Raw genomic sequence first — 14,565 nt, 5'->3', positions numbered from 1 at the left:
CTTTACTACTCCTAAACTGAGAAAAATCCTAAAGGTCGATGTGGAGTCCGTGCGGTAGCAGAACCCTTGCAACAGAGTAGCAGCGGAGATGCATCGGTTCTGTTGGATCTACAGATGGGCTGGCAGAGCACCTTCAGGCCCATTTCCAAGGCTCCAGGACTCAAGTAGCACCACTTGACAGGGTAGGACTCACAAATGGCCGAGTCCCGTTGCTGGGTTTATGGTTGTTGGAGCCTTCTATCCCTGAGGGTCTAGTCAGTAGACCAGCCAGCTTGCCCTTGAAGTCACTTTGGGGTTTTGGGTTTAACAGATGCAGGTCCAGTCTTTCTCACCCAGACAAGAGGGAAACAGGTCAGGGCAGTAGTGGTTCAGAGCAGCGGTCTAGCACAGGGGTAGTTGGTGTCTGAGGTCCAATATTTATATTTGGGCTTTCCTTTGAATTGGGAGATGCTTCTAGAGGTTTAGCTTTGGGGTCAACGGGTATCCTGTTTTCCCTGACCTGGCTCCAGACTAAATACAGGGGGTATGCAGCCCCTTGTGTGGAGGCAGGATACAGCCTATTCAAGTGTGGGTCGGGCCATGTCCAGCACAGCCCTCCTATCCTGCCAGTGATGCCCATCCAGGCACACCTAAACTCTCTACTGTGTGTGGCTGTCTAGGAGGCATACACAAAGCCCAACTATCAGCTACACCCAGCCCCAGAGGCAAGCTATATGTACTAAATGGTTAAGACAGGGAAATGGCAACTTTCTAATAGTGGCATTTTCAAAATTGTAATTTAAGGTCTGACTTTACCATGAGAGAGAACTTTTTAATACAATGTCAAAGACACCTAACATGAACTGGTTACCTGTTCCCATTTGGAGTTTACAGCTTTTGAAATGTAATAAGGCAAATCCAAAGTTATCCTGTGGGAGAGGTAGGCTGTTGTATAGTGAAAACAAATTTAAGGGTTTTTCACTACCAGGGCATGTAAAGCTTAAAAGTACATGTACATTTTTTTTTTAATATACTTCACCCTGCCCTCTGGGCTGTCCAGGACCTTCCCTAGGAGTAACTTACATTTAATAAATTATATGTCTTAAAAAGAAAGGTTTGGGCATGGCAAAATGTTTATTTTGCAAGCCAAATTGGCAATTTAAAACTGCACTCACAGGCTGCACTTGGACATGTTTAAATGGCTAGTTAAGTGGATGGCACAATAAGTTCTGCAGGTCTACTAATTCTATTTCAACAGCACCAACCCAGTATACCCCCAAGGAACTGGGTGCTGTAGCCACTAGTAACATTTAATTAACAGGCCCTGGGTACATGCAGTACTTCTTTACTAGGGACTTATAAGTACATTAAATATGCCAATTGGGGATACACCAATTTTGACATGTTTCAAAGAGTGAGCACATGCACCTTAGTACTGGTTAGCAGTGGTAAAGTTCATTGATTCCTAAGGCCAGCAAAAACAAGATCAGCAGACATGGAGGAGGAACACAAAGCATTTAGGGCAAAACCACCCAAAAGCTGACAGGTCTAACAGGGTGTTTTCCCTGAGAGACCAGTTATAACTGAAAGAGGACTGGACTCTGCTGGTGGCCTCTGTTTAAATGAGATCTGAATCCTAAGTGCTGTTGCTGAGCTCTTTGGAGCCTTTGTGGAGCCCAGAAGGACTTACATTTCAGAAAAAATTGGACTTGAAAATGTTGGACTTCCAGACCATCAGAAGACCCGGACCAGCCACCAAAATCAATCCAGTCAAGGTGCGACCTCGCTGGACAATAAAATCAGTTCAGAAATTTTTGCGGCCTGAAAATCTAGTTCAATAGAACCTTGCGGCAAGTGTATATGACTTTGGAGTGACTTTCCTGGCTAGAACCTGCTGTCTTCCTCTGCTGGAGGAATCTGAGCTCCAAAAAAGTCCCAAGGTAGAAATCTTGAACTGGTGAAGGTGCCAAAAGTATCAGGACGGTGAGAGAACTTCATGGGTGGGTAATTTGGCTTTTCCTATTGTGAGTTTTTATCACAAAGAAAAATAGCTTTCGCGGAATCTCACACAATATCTATCCAACTTCCAAAGGACTTCTCTGGTTACAGCCTGCTGACTTGCTCTTCCGCAGGATTTTGACTTCTGATTCAGAGACTAAATCACAAGATATAATCTTTGATCGGGATTAACCCACTTGGCATATCCGACCCTGGCACCATTGTGGTAGCCTGAAGATAAGTCCTAGTCATAAGCAAATCTTTCTAAATTCATATCTCTTGTTCAGCTTATTGGATTTTTGGCATTTTAGTGTCATTTTCTAATCAATTGTTTCTCTATTTCTCTACATTACAGATTATTCTTGTGTTGTGTTTTTTATTTTTTAACTGTTTTGGTACTTCTAAATACTTTACACAAGTCAAACCTGTCTGATCTGCACCATACCTACCGAGGTGTGAGTTCACTTTTAAGTTTGAACCTTTGTCTGGACCTAACAAGTCCAAATACTTTATTACTTGTGGTGGACTGCCACTCACCCAAATTAAAGATTCACATTCTTTACAGCTCCATGTGATTTTTTAATTTAAATAGCGGATCCCTTTCTTCATAAGCAAAACATGCACTTCATAAAAGTTTCAGGGGGTATTTAGAGTTTGGTGGATGTGGGACATTCTCCAATAATTGGCAGATGTTCAGTACATCCTATTTAGGGTTTATATGCATATATATATATATTCTACATAGGAAAAAAAGTAGAAGTAATTCCTTGCAAGCAAATAGAGACTGACTTCTCCCATCTTGGTATTGACAGTACTAGATTAGTGATTTGCAAAATCCCCATCTGAATAACTCCAAACAGCTTATGGAAAGTTTAGGATTTGTATGCCCAAAGTTTTTAACCCCTTCCATGCTGCGCAGATTCCGCCGCTGTGCTGACGGAATCTTGCGCGGGCGTGGTCATGACGGAACGGTTCCGTCATGAGCACAGCTCAACCGTGGCTCATGACGTAACCGTTCCGTCATGAGCACCGAAGGGGTTAAGTAACACAAAACTCTTTTTTGGAACTTGAACATGTTCCTGATTCCCTGGACCAATAATAAATCAAGAGCTGTTCTCTCCTCCACCTGAGTCCCCACCAAATTACATCACTGTATTCACTAAGATACTGTTAATAAGTCAGTTATACAATTAATTTTACAAAAAAACCCATCCATTTAGACACTTATTTACCCATTTATTCTTCCATTAACCTTTAGATATACATATATAAAAAATATTTATTTTTCAGAAAGACACATATTCACTGGATGATGTCATCAGTGATGTCATCAGTCATGTCATTTGAGATGTCATCAGTGATGTCATGAGTGATGTCACTGACCCATGTCATGAGTGATGTAATATGTGACGTCATCAGCAGTGGATTGCGGTCGCGCGAGTTATAGTTAGCTGAACTAACTATAACGGGGGAATTTCAATGGTTTTTTACGAGTGAAATGTCCAGCTAACTATAACATGTGTGAAACCTATGGTTTTTTCAGTGAATATATATATATATATATATACATATATATATATATATATATATATATATATTATCTACTGGCGGTCGCCAGTAGATAGTTATAGTTAGGACCGTGTTTCCATAGGAAATCCGCAACATTCTATTTGGAATAACTTTGGCGCCGATTGACGAATCCTCGCGAAATTCTCAAAATAGGTGGGGCGCTCCGCTCCGCTCCTACCCTGAAAGTCTCGGGGGGATTCGTCAAGCGGGGGCTGAGAAAAAGGGGGGGTCCCAAAACGCGTTTTCCCCATGCATTTTTCCATAGGACCTTTAGTCCGAGCTACAGCCCGAACGGCTGAACAGAATTACTTGAAATTTGGCAGAGAGGTAGCCCTCAGGTCAGGGATGTGCCTTTTGAAGGTCTCGTGTAAATCTGTTCAGTATTTCCTGAGAAAATAGCATTTAAATCAATATATATATCTATGGGCGCGCTCCGAGCGCGTACCGTAAGCTTACCGTACGCGCACGCTGTCGTGCGCGAGCGCGATTCTGATTGGTTGTTAGATCTGAGTAAACATTCGAATCGGTCGAAACCAGGAAGTGTCGGCCGCCATTTTGTCTCTAGCAGTCTGAGGGGGTGAAAAACAAAGGTGGATAACGTGAAAAGGGGGCAGGCTGGACAGTTCCTGACCCCCTAGCCTTTGTCAGGGGGTCCCAGAAGGACCCCCAAGGGCAAAAAATTAATTTTATTTTTTTTTCAAAAAATCGCCGAATGCGCGCAGCGTACGCGCACGGCGTAAACGGAGAAATTCCGCGAGGAGGAATTCCGCAAACTTCGCGTAACTATTACGCGTACCGTGCGCGCACGGCAAAACAAATTTTACAAAAAGGAAAGCTTAAAAAAAATAAAAAAAATTGTGAGGTAAGGTTGGCTCTTAAAAGAGCCGTTGGGTTAATACAGGGATGGAGGAAAGAAAGAATGGGAATATTATGAGCGTCTACAAACGTGCTGGTCTATCTTATTGTTAATAAGGGAAACACTGGTCTCCCCAAAAACGATAAGACCACAACACGTTGTACACCTCATTGCAACCCTCCCAAATTGAGGGTTAACGTCCAGAGGAGCAGAAGAAGGTGATGCTCCCACCTCAGAGGAAGGGCTCAGCTGAGCTGCCGATGATGTACTCGGCTGAGCTTCTGAGGTTGGGCTCTGGTGACTTACTGAAGAGTTTTCTCCAGTATGTCGAGCAAAGGTCCTGGGATGTTTATCCCTAAGGTGTCTCATCATAGAGTGATTTCCAAAGGAATACTTCTTCCTTGGATTTCCTCTAGATAAAACACGGTCACAAAGTGTGCAAGTGACCAATGGAGCATTGACCTTTTTCTCCCCCTCTGGAAAAGTAAAATACTCCCATACAAAAGAATTCTTTTGTTTCCTCCTTCTCTGGATGATGGTGGCGCTGCTAGCCTCACTCTCAGAAGAGGTCTGCTGTTCTGCCATTGTATCTCAATGTCAATTCAGCTCCTTCTCCTAGGGGATCTCAAGCAGTAATGAGGGGAATGGGTGTGGTGTGGGAAGTTTCTGGAACTGAAAGTAGTTTCAACCAAAGAAAAGTGTTCTTTGTGGATCACATGACCTACCGTGCGCGCTCCGTAAGCTTACGGTACGCACTCGGAAACAAGTACGCATGCGCGAACGTGACGCTTACAGAGCGCTTACGGAGCGCGTACGTAAGACGCACTCGCGCATGCGCATTACACGCCCCTGCGTAACCGCGACGTTGCTTCCACGTGTATGCGTACGTCACGTACGTATCACGTAAGCGCGCTGTACTTATGACGTACGGAGCGCGTAGCATCAGCTTACCATACGCGTATCGTATCACGTAAGTGCACCGTACTTATGACGTACGGAGCGCGTAGCGTCAGCTTACCGTACGCGCATGGAAAAAAATGCAAAAAAAAAAAATTAACCATTCCATAATGCAGGATATAGTACATATATTATTTTATACATAGGTTTACCAAAACTCTAAAAAAAAATTGCATTTAAAAAACCGTGCACATTCACTGAAAAAACCATAGGTTTCACACACGTTATAGTTAGGAATTAGCATTTAAAAAACCTTGCAAATTCACTGAAAAAACCATAGGTTTCACACATGTTATAGTTAGCTGGACATTTCACTCGTAAAAAACCAATGAAATTCCCCCGTTATAGTTAGTGCAGGCAACTATAACTCACGCGACCGCAATCCTCTGCTGATGATGTCAGATATTACATCACTGATGACATGTGTGTCTTTCTGAAAAAAAAATATTTGTAATATATGTATAGCTAAAAATTAATGGAAGAAGACATGGGTAAATAAGTGTCTAAATACAGTGATGTAATATCTGACGTCATCAGCAGAGGATTGCGGTCGCATGAGTTATAGTTGCCTGCACTAACTATAACTGGGGAATTTCAATGGTTTTTCACGAGTGAAATGTCCAGCTAACTATAACATGTGTGAAACCTATGGTTTTTTAAGTGATATATATATATATATATATATATATCGAACGCCAAGGTTGCCCAAAAGAAGAGGTCACACACCCTGAGATATCCGCACACTCTCCGCAGGCGGCAACAGTGGTAGCAGGCTGCACACATTTTGAGCCATACGCGTTTCGAGCTCCCTCGAGCTCTTGATCACTGGCAGGAATGAGGCTAGAAACAGACGTTGAAGAACGAACTTTATTGAAGTCGAGAGTCCTGCCCCAGTGGGCGCAATGGCTTGTGGTCCTGGTAGTCCAATTGTGCTGCCACAACGAACTCAACGAATGTTCTCTTACCAAGTGGCCTGTCGTTTCTGCCTCAAAAATAATTTTCATTCAATTAAAATGCATCACAGCACCGCTTGCACGCTGCCAAGTCTTCCTGCGGTTCAGGCTCCCAAGGTCCTTAACGGCGCTTGTGATGCAAGCACCAAGGAACGCTACAGCGGCATCGGGACCTCCTCGCGGCCGGACTAGCCGCTTAACATCAAACGCCAAGGTTGCCCAAAAGAAGAGGTCACACACCCTGAGATATCCGCACACTCTCCGCAGGCGGCAACCGTGGTAGCAGGCTGCACACATTTTGAGCCATACGCGTTTCGAGCTCCCTCGAGCTCTTGATCACTGGCAGGAATGAGGCTAGAAACAGACGTTGAAGAACGAACTTTATTGAAGTCGAGAGTCCCGCCCCAGTGGGCGCAATGGCTTGTGGTCCTGGTAGTCCAATTGTGCTGCCACAACGAACTCAACGAATGTTCTCTTACCAAGTGGCCTGTCGTTTCTGCCTCAAAAATAATTTTCATTCAATTAAAATGCATCACAGCACCGCTTGCACGCTGCCAAGTCTTCCTGCGGTTCAGGCTCCCAAGGTCCTTAACGGCGCTTGTGATGCAAGCACCAAGGAACGCTACAGCGGCATCGGGACCTCCTCGCGGCCGGACTAGCCGCTTAACATCAAACGCCAAGGTTGCCCAAAAGAAGAGGTCACACACCCTGAGATATCCGCACACTCTCCGCAGGCGGCAACAGTGGTAGCAGGCTGCACACATTTTGAGCCATACGCGTTTCGAGCTCCCTCGAGCTCTTGATCACTGGCAGGAATGAGGCTAGAAACAGACGTTGAAGAACGAACTTTATTGAAGTCGAGAGTCCCGCCCCAGTGGGCGCAATGGCTTGTGGTCCTGGTAGTCCAATTGTGCTGCCACAACGAACTCAACGAATGTTCTCTTACCAAGTGGCCTGTCGTTTCTGCCTCAAAAATAATTTTCATTCAATTAAAATGCATCACAGCACCGCTTGCACGCTGCCAAGTCTTCCTGCGGTTCAGGCTCCCAAGGTCCTTAACGGCGCTTGTGATGCAAGCACCAAGGAACGCTACAGCGGCATCGGGACCTCCTCGCGGCCGGACTAGCCGCTTAACATCAAACGCCAAGGTTGCCCAAAAGAAGAGGTCACACACCCTGAGATATCCGCACACTCTCCGCAGGCGGCAACTGTGGTAGCAGGCTGCACACATTTTGAGCCATGCGCGTTTCGAGCTCCCTCGAGCTCTTGATCACTGGCAGGAATGAGGCTAGAAACAGACGTTGAAGAACGAACTTTATTGAAGTCGAGAGTCCCGCCCCAGTGGGCGCAATGGCTTGTGGTCCTGGTAGTCCAATTGTGCTGCCACAACGAACTCAACGAATGTTCTCTTACCAAGTGGCCTGTCGTTTCTGCCTCAAAAATAATTTTCATTCAATTAAAATGCATCACAGCACCGCTTGCACGCTGCCAAGTCTTCCTGCGGTTCAGGCTCCCAAGGTCCTTAACGGCGCTTGTGATGCAAGCACCAAGGAACGCTACAGCGGCATCGGGACCTCCTCGCGGCCGGACTAGCCGCTTAACATCAAACGCCAAGGTTGCCCAAAAGAAGAGGTCACACACGCTTTTGGGCGGATCCCGAGTGCTGTTATTCACGGACTCTTGAGGGAACGGTGGGGGCCTCAACCACAGGCAGATATTGGCTCTGGGGCCAGTGTTGCAATCATCGCTCTTCACCTAACAAGGACGATCACATTTTTATTTGATGAAGGAAGCAGCACACTTGTACTGTGAAAACTGAGAGTCTTCAGGCATTATTCCAGGACTACTGTGACCAGAATGCCTGTGTGTAGGACGCCCACTTGGGCGGGACTCGCTATTCAAACAAATCAGCTGTTTTCAATGAGCCTGCTTCTTCCATCATTTCAGCCAGTGAACAAGAGCGGCAAACACGCTCGAAACGCGCATGGCATGCATGGAGAGTTTTGGGGCATGCTGTCAACAGAGCTACCTGTGGCGATTTGTGTGTCAACTCCACTGTGTGTGGCAGCTTCTCAAGGGCAACCTTTGCGTATGGATACTAAAGCGGCTGGCTCGGTCGCGGAGCTGCCCCGCCGCCTTTGGGCGGATCCCGAGTGCTGTTATTCACGGACTCTTGAGGGAACGGTGGGGGCCTCAACCACAGGCAGATATTGGCTCTGGGGCCAGTGTTGCAATCATCGCTCTTCACCTAACAAGGACGATCACATTTTTATTTGATGAAGGAAGCAGCACACTTGTACTGTGAAAACTGAGAGTCTTCAGGCATTATTCCAGGACTACTGTGACCAGAATGCCTGTGTGTAGGACGCCCACTTGGGCGGGACTCGCTATTCAAACAAATCAGCTGTTTTCAATGAGCCTGCTTCTTCCATCATTTCAGCCAGTGAACAAGAGCGGCAAACACGCTCGAAACGCGTATGGCATGCATGGAGAGTTTTGGGGCATGCTGTCAACAGAGCTACCTGTGGCGATTTGTGTGTCAACTCCACTGTGTGTGGCAGCTTCTCAAGGGCAACCTTTGCGTATGGATACTAAAGCGGCTGGCTCGGTTGCGGAGCTGCCCCGCCGCCTTTGGGCGGATCCCGAGTGCTGTTATTCACGGACTCTTGAGGGAACGGTGGGGGCCTCAACCACAGGCAGATATTGGCTCTGGGGCCAGTGTTGCAATCATCGCTCTTCACCTAACAAGGACGATCACATTTTTATTTGATGAAGGAAGCAGCACACTTGTACTGTGAAAACTGAGAGTCTTCAGGCATTATTTCAGGACTACTGTGACCAGAATGCCTGTGTGTAGGACGCCCACTTGGGCGGGACTCGTTATTCAAATAAATCAGCTGTTTTCAATGAGCCTGCTTCTTCCATCATTTCAGCCAGTGAACAAGAGCGGCAAACACGCTCGAAACACGTATGGCATGCATGGAGAGTTTTGGGGCATGCTGTCAACAGAGCTACCTGTGGCGATTTGTGTGTCAACTCCACTGTGTGTGGCAGCTTCTCAAGGGCAACCTTTGCGTATGGATATATATATATATATATATATATATATATATATATATATATATATATATATATATATACATATGATGGACGGCATTTGCCGCAACTACTTGTTTTTCTGGTGAAACTTTGCCTGATTAAAAGCACTTTTTGAATTTGAGCAACGTGGAGTGGTCCGTACCTGTTTTGCCGCAGGAATCTGTGAGGATATATTATTCACATATAAAGCCAAAGGTTCAGGGACATTATAGTTAGGCTCAGATTTCACTCGTACAAAATCATAGACGTTCAGCAGTTATCAGTTATAGTGACCTGAGCTAACTATAACTTATGCCCCTGCAATGCTCTGCTTATGATCTCACCTATGACATGACTCATAACATGGTCAGCGATATCACTCATGACATCTCAAATGTCTTTACTTATGTCATTCGGGCAGGCCTTGTTCCCAACCTCCTGCCAGTGACTAACCCCTGCTGTGTATATCCTTTGGTCGTACACAGCAGGGGCGGACCACTGGGCCTGGCCTGCAACATTGCCCTGTGCTCATCTCACTGTGGGTAGCCAACTCTGGCCTTGAGTTAGCATATTCTGTGTCTGTGTCAGCTTACTTAAAACATCCCTGGAAAGCTAGCTGGCCTTAAGCATGGGCGTGCAAACTAATGGACCTTGTTTGGCCCCCCTTACGCAACAAAGATTGCAATCCTAGAAATATATTTGCAAACTCAAGAACTATATTGGTTGAAGACTTCCTGATTCTGGCCAAAGGCTGTGTACAGTGTGTAAAGGATTCTGTGAGTTGACTGCAAGGCCCAGCTGAGAACTCTCCTAGCCTTGTTGCCAACCCACGCTATGCAGTGTTGAAAGACATACAGAATCTGGGTTGGCAGCACACATCACTTTGCCAGCTGTGCCTGGTTGTAGGACCTGCTTTACAGCAAACCCTCACTACACATTGTCAATCGCCTTTGCAGTGAGAATTGGTGGTGACTCGTTGTGGTTGGCCACTGGACCAGGCAGTTATCCCTTGCTTTAAGTAGCCAAAGATCATTTGTAGACCCCCTTAGTGTTGCAATGGCTGTTGATATAGTGCAGTGATGTAGTGACCCCTGAAGAAGTGTCATCAACGTTTTAGCATACTTTCATCAGATTGGCTGCAGAAAGCTTTTATGACATTCTAATTTGCGGATTTCTTAATATTTGACTTACGCAGTAAGACACCTTGCTGTGCTGCACTGAGTGAAACAGACAGAGGAGGTAGGTTCCATATTTAAAATTATATGGTGTATTCCTGTCCTCTCCTTGTGCTGCTAACACCTGGGGCTGCCTAGGCACTCTTCTGTCATTGTGCAGCAGTGTCTGCATTGCAGGAAGGGACACCTTCCTGCACAAAAACAATCCTGTGATGGTTTTCCCTCTTACGAAGTGTGCAGCAGAATGCATCGCATTTTGAAATAGGAAGAAATGAGGAGACATAAAGATATTTCTCCTCATTCCTCCTACCTCCACTATTTTCATATTTTTTTATATTGCTGTTTTGCAGTTGATGCTACTGCTACTGTTTGGTCTTTAATAAAGGGCTTAAAACAGCAATAAACTAAATAAATAAGAAGAAATAAAACAACGAGAAATAAATCAATGCAGTCTGAGAATCAACATCATTTGTATTATTTGATTTTCATTCAATAAATTCAATAAGGCTAGCCTCTTAATTAGATATTTGCAAAGTCAGACTTCAAAATACAGAAGGACTCAAGTAACAAATTCATCCATGGCACAAAAGGAACATGACATTTGCAATAAAAACGCAACTTGCTGATCTTGCCTCGCAATATGGCCAAATCAAATGTGCACTAGCATCGACATGTTACTATGACTGAATATATTTCATTCAACAAATAGGAGACACTACAGACAGCATGAAATAAAGAATAAGACAGTTGGCTTTAAGTCTTGACAGATCTGCTAGGAGCTTTAAATGATTATTAGTAAATGGCACTCTTCTGTTAAAAGAAGTAGGGCCCTCATTTACAAGAGGCCTGCGCCACTGGAGTGTCACTTTTTATGACGATTCGGTGGTACATGTCTATCATGTGACGCAACACCACCATGCTTGACTTTGCATGGCCTCATAGATATGGAGTAAGCACTGCCTTGCTTTACCCTTCGTCAAGGAGGCGTTCCATGGACGTTGCTGTGGGTGTTCCCACTAAACAACCATGGATTCTGACACTGCCCCAGATTTATCACATTACGAAAACCTAGGGCAGCACCACAAGCTTACGCCTCCCTGGAGCAGGCGCAAAGGGGAGAAATGTTCATATTTCTCCTAGTTTTTCCTCTTTCCACATGTGCTGCATTCTGCAGCACACTTAGCACAAGGAAATTGCCTCTCGTGATTGTTTTTGTGCAGGAAGGTGCCCCTTTCCTGCACAAAAAAAATCATGCGAACCACACCGACACCCTTGCACCATGGTGCAACAGTGCCTGCATTGGCACTCGCCTACAAATTGTGCATCGACAATGGCTGAAAGGACAGGAATGCACTGTATCTTGTAAATAAGGTGCATCCTGCCATTTTGAATTGGCGTAGGGCAGCGCAGCAAATTGACTTGCAGCACTGCCCTATGCCAATTCTTTGTAAATGAGACCCTAGAGTTTTCAGAATGATAAAGAAAATCCTTTGACAATCACAAAATGGATAGCTAACCGAGCATTAAAGAATTGGGTCAGCAGATATATACCTCCATGTTTGTAACATTCTTAAGAAGCCTTACAAAGAGAGTGCCAGGGGAACCATGGAAAATAAAATATTAGCTGTAAGTCATTTTGATGCGAGGCCCAAATTAACATTAGACCAAGCTCAAATCTTATGTCCAATAAGGGGTCAAATTATAAAACCAGAGACTCTCCGCCAAGTGGGACCTTCAAGTCAATCATTGGTAAAGTTGGTCCTTGGCAGTCATATGGAGGAGTCAAGAGCCAGTAAAGGCACATCTTTAGCTTTTTAAGCTTTTCTTAATGTCTGCCACAATTAGACACAACAGCGTGTGGTGTTTCTGGAAAGCACAATACAAAGTCCCGAGGGACTTATACGTTAAAACAAATAATAATTTCCATGACACCCTATTATTGACTAAGATACCTAAGTAGTGATAACTGGTTACGCCTGCTAGTGATCCAAACACCAATATACTTTGAATCCTAATTGATCAAAATGTAAGTTGTGAGTTACTTCACAATTAACTCTAAGGTAGGTAGGTTATTTGCAGGCAAGGCATAAGCAGCAAGCTCCTCTAAGGCATGCTGCAAGCCTACAGATGCTTTGTGAGCAATAAAACATCCATCTGTGTAATATGAAGCTCTATTTTGCTGGTCAACAAGAAGTATTTATTAACCCATTGGCAGCGGCGCAAATTCTGCCGCGGCGCTGGGGGGGTGCGGGGTGAGCGTGGCGCCGCCATGCTCGCGACGGAACCACTCCGTTATGAGTCATGGGCGAGCTGTGCTCATGACGGAGTGGTTCCGTCACGACTCCGCCCACTCGTTAATTTGCTCGCACAGGCGGGGAATCAGCGACGTGTGGGCGGAGCGGCCGCAGCATGACGGAACCACTCCGTCATGAGCACACGCCGCCCGTGGCTCATGACGGAGTGGTTCCGTCATGGGCACGCAAGGGGTTAAAGCCCCTGCCAGGAAAGCTTCCAAGTCACAAGAAAGATGCTAAAAAGATAAGCTGCAAGGACAACTACACTCCCTGGGTTCTTATTTACAAGCCATTGAGCTGCAGATGCGTCACTTTGATTGCCGCACCAGCAGCGCAATGGTCTTCCTCTTACTTGCAAGGCCATGTAAAGTCATGCGGCGTGACTTTTCATGGCCTTGTAAGTATGATTCCCTTTCACGCATAACTCTCTATGAAAGGGGCATTCCCTGGGTGTTGCTGTGGGTATTCCCATGCAACAGCCACAGAATGTTATGCATTCCCAGATTTACAACCTTTTGTAAACGTGGGAATGCGTCTGAATCCTACACCTCCCCAGGGGAGGCATAAAGAAGTGCAACAAGGAGAAATACTTTTATTTCTCCTCGTTTTTTCCTCTTTCTCTGCGTGCTGCACAAATAAAGGGAAATGCCTTTAATTATTGTTTTTGTACAGGAAGGTGTCCCTTACTGCACAAAAAAATCCTCCCTTTAGTGCAGGCACCCTTGCAAAGAGATGCAAGGCTGTCTGCGCTGGTGCACGACTGGTGTTTGTGCGCCAGCGCAGGGAAGAAGGACAGGAATGCGCTGTATCTTGTAGATACGCCACATTCCTGCCCTTTTATTTTGACACATGGCAACGCAGCAGGAAGGCTTGCTGTGCTGCCATGCATCAAAATATTGTAAATGAGGCCCCCTATTGGCAATACTCCAGCTGTGACATTGTTTATTACTTGAAGAGAAAACCGCACAATTCAAGAAAATAGCTCAGTTACCAAAATACATGATTTCTATGGGTGGCTAGCCATATCATTTTTAAGCCACAGGAAGGGACTATTGACACAATGAATTGCCTTACAAAAATCTACGAAATCACAATCGAGTGGCAAGACATCCATCTACAATAAGCAGCTAGCCATCGTCATCAATTCAGTGGAATTGTCAGAGTCACGTAAACAAGCCAGTTAGATTTGGGGAACATGACATTTCTCTCCACCCAAAGCACTGAATCAGCTAAAAGAATTTCCCCCAAAAACGTAATGGCAGATTAGGAGCCTTTTAAAGTCTTGTGTAAATTGCTTTTAGCTGTATGTTGTCGCATACTAACAGTGTGCTTTGGTTCAGGCCATTCCCTACCATTCCTTGACTTTCTGGCAGTCCCATGTGCTTGCTTCTTCTTTGATGACTTCTTTAACATCCTTTTGATATGATGGTGTATATCCTTCGACAGCTGACATCAGGGAGCTAATTTTGTATTTATTTTCCCACACTCGTGTTGCTTCAGTTGCTAGCCCCAGCTTATCTACTGCGTCTCCACATCCACACATACCACCCAGATTGTTTTTCCCCTCCAGATCCCACAGACAGACAGACAGACAGGCAGGCAGGCAGGCAGGCAGGCAGGCAGGCAGGCAGGCAGGCAGGCAGGCAGGTAGGTAGGTAGGTAGGTAGGTAGATAGATAGATAGATAGATAGATAGATAGATAGATA

General features: G+C 45.3%; 1 protein-coding gene across 2 annotated transcripts in view; it reads left to right on the top strand.

Annotated features, from left to right (window-relative positions):
* CHRM3 (cholinergic receptor muscarinic 3) overlaps positions 1-14,565 on the top strand; it is a 2,422,098-nt gene that overhangs the window by 770,750 nt on the left and 1,636,783 nt on the right. The window lies entirely within an intron of this gene.

Source organism: Triturus cristatus, chromosome 6 (assembly GCF_964204655.1).
Source record: "Triturus cristatus chromosome 6, aTriCri1.1, whole genome shotgun sequence".
In the NCBI taxonomy this organism is placed as follows: Eukaryota; Metazoa; Chordata; class Amphibia; order Caudata; family Salamandridae; genus Triturus; species Triturus cristatus.
The sequence above is the reverse complement of the archived record's forward strand: the minus strand, read 5'-3'. Positions and strand labels throughout refer to the sequence as shown.